A 10,215-nucleotide genomic window follows, 5' to 3' on the forward strand; every position below is an offset into this window, starting at 1 on the left:
GTCGATTCACCAGTTTAGAAAAACAAACCAGAACTGGAAACTGTGGTTCTTGAGCTTCCTTTCCTTGTGCAATTAATTATTATAGCTCATTTGACACACAATATTATGTAGAAATAATTCCTAATTGTTCAGTGAGAGAGATTCTTGCCCACCCTTGTATCCGTTCAGTTGTTGTATGCTTTTGTGGTGTCACGGGTAGTCTGTAGCCAACGGCAACCTCTGGGAAGGGCATCATCATAATTTCCTCAGGCCTCACAGTGGCGAGTGCACCTCAGCAGTGATGTGTCTGTGTGCTTGTTTATAATTAAATATTATTATACCAGCCATCTGTAGTGGTACCTGGGAAGGGCACACCATAAAACTGCTGTAGGGAACCTTTTTCAGGACAAAGATTGCATCCCCCTTCAGGGAAGCCCCCAAGAGCCGCATGACAGTGGTAGGTGTGGGGCAGAGGGAGAGGGGAGGGGAGGAAACAATGTGACTTTGTACAGAGGGCACCATTGCAGCTACATAAAAGCAAATCTTTCTATACCCCCTTTCCATCTTTCAATTCACTTAAACAAGAAGCGTTATCAAAGTTCAAGGAAACTTTCCAACTAGGCAAAAGCACTTGAGGGTGTTTTTTTACAGCCAGTGAAGGGGATGATAAGGACAGCATCTGGGGGATCTCAATTGATTTGTGGACTGGAAGTTTCCCACCCCTTTCATAAAACTCGGGGGTTATATCCAACATTAGTTGTATTCAGAATACACCCACTTAGTAGCATAAATCCATTTATTTCAGTGGGTCTGCTCTGAGTATAGTATTTTGATATCATTCCAATTATTAAAAACATCAGCACACAAAGACACCAAAAAAATCTAAGCAGAGGAAAAGGCTAAAATACTACTTTCACATTTTAAAAAAATAACACACACACCCCATTGTTAGAATTTACCTGGATGCTGAGGATCTCCGCTCCTCCTCTCTTTAATAAAACTAATCATAAAAGTTCTTCCTGACTAGAAATGCTTTCAAGACACATTTAAAAAGTCAAAGAGAAGGGGCTTACTGGACTTCCCCCGCCTGGGAAGTAGTTCCACAAGCCATGCAACACTGCACAAAATGTCGTGTTATGGTGCTCACCAAATGGGTCTGATCTAAAGTAAGATTGGGTATGATTGTATATCTTTTTGAAATAGATAAGTTCATGTGGATAATGTGGGTCTTTAGGTGCTGCATGCTTAACAAGTTTGATTTTTACACATGTGCATTGCCCATGCATGTACAATTTGTATGTACATAGACTTAGTTCACAAGTGAACTAAGAAGGGCAGGATCTCTTGCCATGATCCCAATCTCCCTTCCTCCATGAACACATGTCCAGTTACCACATGTTATCTTATGAGCACAAGCGTATCTCTTAACCTAAAGAATTAGCTTCAAATGATTAGCCCAGTCTTAGAATGTCATATTTTATTATTAGTTCAACCAACAATTGAACTAAATTAGATCACTAGGTTATGTTAACAATTGTTCAGGGCATATTTCACAAGGCAGCTAATTATTCCAAGATAAATTCTCAGGGGTAGGGACTATTGTTTAAATAAAAAATATTGCACATGCCTTGTGTTAATACAGTCATTGCCAATCAGACCTCTGGAGAGTAAGTGCGGTGTTTATGCTGTTGCAATTGGGATAGCATTTTACAATTAACCTCTAAGTAGAATATGATTATCTAGCATTATCTTGTGTCATGTTTACAGGTTTGCACTATACTCGAAAGAAGCAAACTGTCTATGCAAAGAGAGAAAAAGAGGTTGCTTTCGCACCTGCCCATCTTCTTTGTAATTGGCATCTTTTGTTCACTCACTGTTTGTGGAGCATCCAGACAGCATCATTATTAGTCTATTACAACTGTTTTCTGTATAGTCTTTCTGTCTATCCCTCCCACTCTCCAACTTGGACTGTTTTGGTGGGTGGCAGTAATAAAGAGCAATTGCTTTAAAGAATTAAAAATGCTACAATTCACACATGTAGAAGAATAAAGCTGTGGTCCATAGTTCAATCCATTTACCATTTCATATTTTGTTTCTAAGGGCTTGTGGCGATAACACAGGGTCCCCAGATGTTTAACGGTCTATTGATCCCTGTGCCACCACTGTGCTCGCTTTCCCACTGCCTCCAACCCGTTACTCTCGGGTAGACACTGAGTCCAGATAGTTGTTAAAATTGAACCAAATAAACAAGTTTATTTTATAAGTATTAACAAGTTTATGGTTTCTCAGATAATATTCTTGTCAGTTTCTTAACATTAGTTTCTTTACCGGCCTATACCTTCCTAATACCTTCTGACTGATTAGCTCACCTGTTTGACTGACTCCTCTTAACAGATTCTCTCACTCTCTCAAATCAGACTAGCCCAACCCATAGACTTATCCTCTCCATCTCTTCTCTAACTCCAGACTAACTTCTCAACCCCCTAACTCTAACTCTAACTCCTCCCCTTGGGTTCCCATTGGTTAGTTATTTTATAATTAGTTAACCCTTTCCTTATGAACCCAGTATGATGTCACACACCTAGGAAGGCAAACACCACAGGGCTGTAGAGGCCATTGTCACTTAAAAAAAATAAAATGAAACAATATGAAATCATGCCCACCAGACATGTAAAAATGTACCTACAATATTTCTTCACATTGCCCCTAACATTTAGAAGCAACTTTCTTCAGAATTAATATAACAATAAACTTCAAGCTCTTTACATTTTGCACCTGACAATGTTGTGCCAAGCCAAATGTTTTGTAAAAGTTTGTTTTTAATGAAAACCTAAGGATTTTTGTGTTTTTATTTCCATGAGCATATGTTATTTTGGTGTCACAAGGCAGCCCAATGCAGCTTGTCTCAACTCCCAGAACAGAGATAGGTTCTTCAAAGCCAGTTAGCAAGTTGTTCCCAAAGGCAACTTCAAATCTTCCTATTTTAGAGAGGGCACATGTCAATTCTTCATTAACATTTTCATTATATTAATATAACCTAAAGAGAAATTCCCCCCTGCCCAAAATGTGATAATCAATTTGGATCTCATATTCAGATGGAAGGTTTGTTTTAACTTTGCTTTTGCCACTTCACATGCAAATTGTAACCTTAAAACAGGGAACATGGCAAAAAGAAACAATTAAATAGTACTGGTGTTTAAAGAAATGGAGGTTGGGGAGTAGGGGAGACATCTTCTTACTGGCTTTGGAAATAACTTCCTAAGCAGGACTGTTAGTAGCAGTCGTACTTTTTTAATATAGCTACTACTATTATTAGTGATAGTGATAATGATATTTATTATGTCAACTTTGCTCTCCTGCCTAGCTACAGTGACATTTTTTTCAAAATTCAACTATTTTTTAGGGAAAAATTTAACAGCCTGTTTAATAGACGCTATATTAGAATGTTCTGTCACACATCTGGGTGATGTATGTTTTATCAGTATAATGAGAATATGATTCCTTCATAGGTCTTTACTAAGAAGTGAGGAGGAGATGACAGGGCATTCTTGGATTTCTGGGTGCATACATATGTATAAGTGGTTCAGTGTGGCAACACACCATTAAAGTATGCCACTCTGAAACAAAGATACCTCTATTACATTTATGTGATAAATATCTGCCTGGCTGGCTCAAACTATCAAAGGATTTGATTAAGGGATTGATTTGAATACAAACAGCATAATTGACCCTGGAGAAAAGATGAACCGATATGGACAACAAAGCTTTGTGAATAGGCTTGTAAGATTAGGAGGTATCTTGGGAAATGTCAGCCGTCATGATCTATTCTGTACTCATATATTGGCAGGAACAAGGAATTTCTTTTTATTATGCCTTTGATGAAGTGTTTTCTGACCAGGAAACTTAACCAACAATTTTTATGTGTCTCTCACACACATTGTCACTCCCCTGAAGATACAAGCACATTTGTTTAGCTATGTTAAAAATGTAATTAGCCTGTGGAGGCTCCAATGCATACATGGATCTTTGCACAAAATGCGGACTTCCTTTGCAATTCAGTTTTATGAACAGCATGCAAGTAGAAGTGTCTTGGAGCTCCAAAACACAGCAAATATTTTAAGGAATGGGTTTTCCATCATCATGAAGAATAGAGATGATATGCTGGGAACAATATGAGGCACTCAGTAACAATGTAATGTTAAAACCGTAAGAGGAGCCTTCCTCAATGAGGCCGAAGACCTATTTCCTGCTAAAGGGCAGGAAACTACAAAAAGGAAGCAGCTGATGGGAATGACTCATGGTATCAGTTGTCTCCATACTAATGCACAGAATATAGGAAACAAGCAAAATGAATTTGAGGTCTTAATACAGGATAACAAATATGGTCTAACACTGAATTAGTGAAGCTTAGTGGGATGAGACTCATCGATGGAATGTAGAAATTGAGGCGTATAAGCTGTTCAAAAGGAATAGACCAGTTGTTCCCAATTAGGGGTCCAGAATATCATGATGTTTATCTGCTAATATACCACAATGTTGAAAACCAGATATACCTAAAATCCCTTGCTTATTAGGGGCTACCCCACATTTTCTTTTTTTAAAAAAATGCTTTGCAGAAGTAACTCCCATAGGGTTATTAAAATTTTCAAAAGTAGGGGGTCCGTGGATTGGCTTTTAATAAATAGGGGGTCTTCAGTAATTAGCTAATTGGGAACCACTGGAATAGACCAAACAGGAAGAGGGGAGGAGTAGCATTATATGTAAAGGCGTGCACACTTTTGAAGAGATCCATGACTTGGGACATGGAAAGCATATTGAAAGTATATGAGTAAACATTGTAGGGAAACAAAGAGGGAAACAAGAGGGAAACAAAACTGACTTTTAATGTGAGTGTCTGCTATAAATCAGACTGAAGACTTGGATGATGCCTTCCTACAGCAGATTACCAAACGTTCAAAAATGAGAGACAGAGTAGTCATGGGAGACTTCAACCACCCCATTATCTTTTGGAACTGAAACTCTGCCAAGACTGTAAAGTCCAACAGATGTGCACAGGAGGGCAACCAAGATTATCAAGAGTTTGGAAACCAAGCCTTATGAGGAACAGTTGTAGGAGTTGGGTATGTTTAGCCTGGAAAAAGAAGAGACTGAGAAGAGATAACATAGTCACCTTCAAATATCTAAAGGGCTGTCACATGGAAGATGTAGCAAGCATAATAATAATAATAATAATAATAATAATAATAATAATAATATTTGCATCCCGCCCTCCCCGGCCAAAGCTAGGCTCAGAGCATCTAACAACAGGTAAAAATAGCATAGTGTACATAAAATCGCACCATCAATTAATTAAAATGCATTCTAGAATCAGTTCAAAGACAGGAGACTGGCGTTCTCTGGTCCACAAAGAGCCAGACACGACTAAACGACTAACAACAAGAAGAATCAATTCAGAATCAAATTAATGGCAACCATTGGGTTAGAGTTCTTTAAAGATTACAGAAGGAGAGAGGGGGTCAGACTGTGCCTTGGCCAAAGGCCTTGTGGAACAGCTCTGTCTTTCAGGCCCTGCAGAAAGATATCAAGTCCCGCAGGGCCCTAGTCTCTTGTGAAAGAGCGTTCCACCAGATTCGGGCCATGGCTGAAAAAGCCCTGAATATGGTCGAGGCCAGTCTAACCTCCCTGTGGCCCGGGATCTCCAAGATGTTTTTATTTGAAGACCGTAAAGTCCTCCGTGGGACATACTAGGAGAGGCAGTCCCATAGGTACAAGGGTCCTAGGCCGTACAGGGCTTTAAAGGTTAAAACCAGCACCTTAAACCTGATCCTGTACTCCACGGGAGCCAGTGCAGCTGGTATAGCACTGGGTGAATGTGATCCTGTGGCGAGGACCCTGTAAGGAGTCTTGCTGCGGCATTGTGCACCCGCTGGAGTTTCTGGGTTAGTCTCAAGGGCAGCCCCAAATAGACTGAGTTACAATAATCAAGCCTGGAGGTGACCGTCGTGTGGATCACAGTGACTAGGTCAGGATGAGAGAGGTAAGGAGCCAACTCCTTAGCTTGGCGGAGATGAAAAAATGCCGCCTTTGTTATAGCTGCAACCTGCGCCTCCATAGAAAGGGAGGTGTCAAAGATTACACCCAAACTCTTAATGGGCGGCGCTGGCACTAACTGTGCTCCCACAAGAGATGGGAGTTGGTCACCCAATCCCATGTAGTCCTGACCCAGCCAAAGGACCTCTGTCTTTGAAGGATTTAACTTCAACCAGCTCCCACGTAACCATCCAGCCACAGCTTCCAAACATCTAATCAGTGTGTTTGGAGCCAAGTCAGGATGGCCGTCCATCAACAGATAGAGTTGGGTGTTATCAGCATACTGATGGCAACCCAAACCAAAGCTCCAGACAAGGTGGGCAAGGGGGCACATAAAGATGTTGAAAAGCATCGGGGAGAGTATTGCGTCCTACGGCACTCCACACACCAAGGAGTGGCACGACGACAGTTCCCCCCCAAGCGCCACCTTCTGTCCCCGACCAGAGAGAAACAAGTGCAGCCATTGAAGGACTGTGCCCTGGATCCCCACGTCGGCAAGGCGGTGGTCCAGAAGTTCGTGATCAACCATGTCGAAGGCTGCTGACAGGTCTAAAAGAATCAGCAGCCCCAACCTGCCTCGATCCAGCTGCCTGCAGAGATCATCTGTTAGAGCGACCAGAGGCGTCTCGGTCCCATGACCAGAGCGGAAGCCAGACTGGAAGGGATCCAGAGCCGATGTTTCATCCAGAAATCCACCAAGTTGTTCAGCAACTGCTCTCTCAATCACTTTACCCAGGAACATTAACCAATGGATTCAAGTTACATAAAATGGAGAGTCTGACTATCAGGAAGAATTTTCTGACAATAAGAGCTGCTCAGCAGTGGAACAGAAATTTAGAAAGTGAAACTGATTGAATGGTCACCTGCAATGAAAGCTTTAGCTGAGATACCTGCATAGAAGGGGTTTGGACTAGATGACCCCCAGAGTACCTTTCAACTCTAAAATACTCTGAGGCTATGATTTTCCCCATCTGCTCCTTGTTTTTTACAGGTTACAAGAAAGCTGGGACAATAATCTCAACTTACATTTATACATATGATTCATTCTCACTGTTAATATTCTTGAATGTTTTCCTGCGCTGGTATCAGAATGCCTTTGTCTTTGCAAGACAGAAACAAATAGTAAATGTTCATAGAATCATAACATTGTAGAATTGGAAGGAGCCCTAAGTGTCATCTAGTCCAACTCCCTGCAATGCAGGTATCTCAGCTAAAGCGTTCATGACAGATTGCTACCTAACCTCTGCTTAGAAACCTCCTATGAAGGAGACTCCACCACCTTCAGGAGTTTCCTTTTTCATATTAGATTCAAGTATCATTAGCAAAATTAATAAAATCAGGAAAATTGTAAACTGATGTAAAACAGAAGAATACAGAATGCTAAAATTCTGCATGGTTTTTGACCTGCAACATATAGTAGCTAGGTAATAAAATGAAGCAACACATATGTGTATACCAGCTTGCTAAACAATTGTGTTCTGTAGCACTTAGTGATCACCTAATAAAGACATTCTCTCATTTTCTAAGTGGTGAGTGGGAGTGGTAATGAGCCGTGTCCATGGCATTGATAATAATAGATAGCACAAAGGAGGATTGTAGGAGTATCTCTTAAAAAGACACATATAAAGCAATTTAAGAATGGAAATTACAGCATATGAAGGAAACTACTTTATTAATACATGATGGGGCACTGTGATCATTCCATAATGTAATGCCATAGTCTGGAGAGTCCTAGGCAAGTCTTAGATGCCATGCAGACTAACAGTTTTACTTGGTAGTACCAGGCTGGGAACAAGCACCTTAATTAAGGATCGGAAACCTGTGGCTCCCCAGACATTGGACTCCAACTCCCATCAGTCCCAACCAGCATGGCCAGGGATTATGGGATTTGTTGTCCAACCACATCTGGAGGACCACAGCTTCTCCATCCCTGCTTTAAAAACTTGAGTACGATTACAATTGTCAGGTTCATTTCACAGCTAGAGGTTCTGCCTCATGGTTACTTAGTTTTTACAGGTTTCGCTGTGATATGGTCTCCTGAGTTCAGAAACTCCGAACTACTGCTAGCAAGCTCTGAGAATCTATGAAGCACATGTCTATTTTTCAAAGAGTAGTACAAGGGAGGGGAAAAGATTGTTCAGAAGACTGAAATCTTCTTCCACATGAAGGAAAAAATGGAAAGTAAAAAAATAAGACAATGGTCATTCATCATTTTGGGACATCTTGAACTGTGCGCTTATTGAAGCTGGCCACAGATGCTGGAAGGGAGGCAGGGCTAGCGGTGAGCGTCCCAGGGGGGTGCCGCGAGCAGTGAGCATCTCAAGGGGGTGCCACCCACAGTGAGTATCTCAGGGGGGGTGTCGCCCTCAGTGAGCTGCGAGCATCCCAGGGGGATGGCACGGCAATGTTACCCCCCTCAGGGATGATACCCAGGGTGAACCACCCCCACCGCACCCCCCCTTCCTCTGCCACTGGCTGGCCAACAACACTTTTACTCATACTATGCAAGATATTCAAAACGGATGAACTACTACAGTACTATTTGTGAAATCACAAATCAGCTTTATGGAATTTTGTTACACAACAAAGATGTAAGCTATAGTAAATCAGTGCCTCCCATCTCCAATAAAATATTTCACCCAAGGTATTTTTATTGCATTTTTTGAAACTCAGATGCTAGCAAGGCAATGTGGAGTGGAGCACCAGTAGATCTTTTAATCTAATGAAAATGCATGAAACCCAATTTATTTTGAATTATCACTATAAGGAGCATCTAAGTGTGTTCCTTTGTTTGTTCACTGCATTTCATTTAAAATAAATTGCCATTTAAAAGCCTATTATCTGTTTCACACCTGGAAACAGTCTTCCCTTGTGCTACAAACACAGAACATCTTAATGCAAAACCATCTGTGGCTGATTATTACAAGTTTTAAAATAGCACACGATTCTGATTGCTTAACAGTTAGTTGTAAAATAAAATAGACCCCATCCCTCCAAAAAAAAATGCTTGAAAAAAGTTGAACATGTTGGTCCTTGTTTATCACTCAGTTAAAAAAAAACCCCAACAATTCAAACACACCTTCAAATATTTACACAGTGCTGATGATGACTAACACTTATTATTTTTTGTTTGACAAAAGATACCGACTAATTGCTGATTTCTGCTTTGACTGCTTCCTCTCCCTGCAACAGACATCTAGCTTAGATTGCAGGCTGCAGGATGCTTACTAAAATTTCTTCACCACTGTAACAATCTGAGGCCAGGTTCTGATGTTATTTCCTGTCCTACTTAAAAATGTGTGAAAGGAAGTGCCCAGCAAATTGATATACAAATGGCAGTGTGGCAACATTATGGGATGCACTGGTACAGACATCGTTTTCTGCTATTCACTACTATAGCCAATGTGGTGTAGTGGTTAAGAGCAGTAGACTCGTAATCTGGTGAACCGGGTTCGCGTCTCCGCTCCTCCACATGCAGCTGCAGGGTGACCTTGGGCCAGTCACACTTCTCTGAAGTTTCTCAGCCTTGCTCACCTCACAGAGTGTTTGTTGTGGGGGAGGAAGGGAAAGGAGAATGTTAGCCGCTTTGAGACTCCTTTGGGTAGTGATAAAGCGGGATATCAAATCCAAACTCTTCTACTATACCTCAGACTGGCACCTTGGCATCCACTCCTTGTATAAGCTCACCAGAGGCCATTTCCCAGCATTTCCTCCTTGTGTTCATTTTGAGAATGTGAGTTCAAAAAAATAGCACTGGCAACACCCCTGAGTTCCAAACTACCTGCACATCTGTGACTAGTTCTCCTGGTGCTTTGAGGGGTACTCATAATCTGATTGGAGTAATGGCACACGGGATAGTAGATTGCCCCCCTTTCCTGTTCTCCATTGCCTCTCTAAAGATACTGTTAACTGGGGGTAGGAGAAGAGATACAAGTACTTTTAAGATGGGGAAAATGGCGGAGAACCTAAACGTAAGCAAAAATCCCAGCAGATCCATTTCATGGCTGTAGTCTTTACAGACAGTGACTGCATGCTTCTGAATGCCAGCAGCGCTGGATTTAGGATGGTGTGGGAGGTCCCCCCAACAACCACAACCATTTATATTGATATGGGATTATCGTGAAAATAAGAAATGGGGAGGGGATT

The 10,215-nt window shown here is 41.3% G+C and overlaps 1 long non-coding RNA gene across 1 annotated transcript; it reads left to right on the forward strand.

Annotated features, from left to right (window-relative positions):
• Nucleotides 1-313: 313 nt before the first annotated feature.
• Nucleotides 314-3,606, forward strand: LOC308484720. The gene is made up of 2 exons (XR_013990091.1): nucleotides 314-436; nucleotides 3,489-3,606. It is a non-coding gene; the product is annotated as an uncharacterized lncRNA (long non-coding RNA).
• The last annotated feature ends 6,609 nt before the right edge of the window (nucleotides 3,607-10,215 follow it).

This window comes from Podarcis pityusensis (genome assembly GCF_964106645.2).
Source record: "Podarcis pityusensis genome assembly, chromosome: 9".
NCBI lineage: Eukaryota > Metazoa > Chordata > Lepidosauria > Squamata > Lacertidae > Podarcis > Podarcis pityusensis.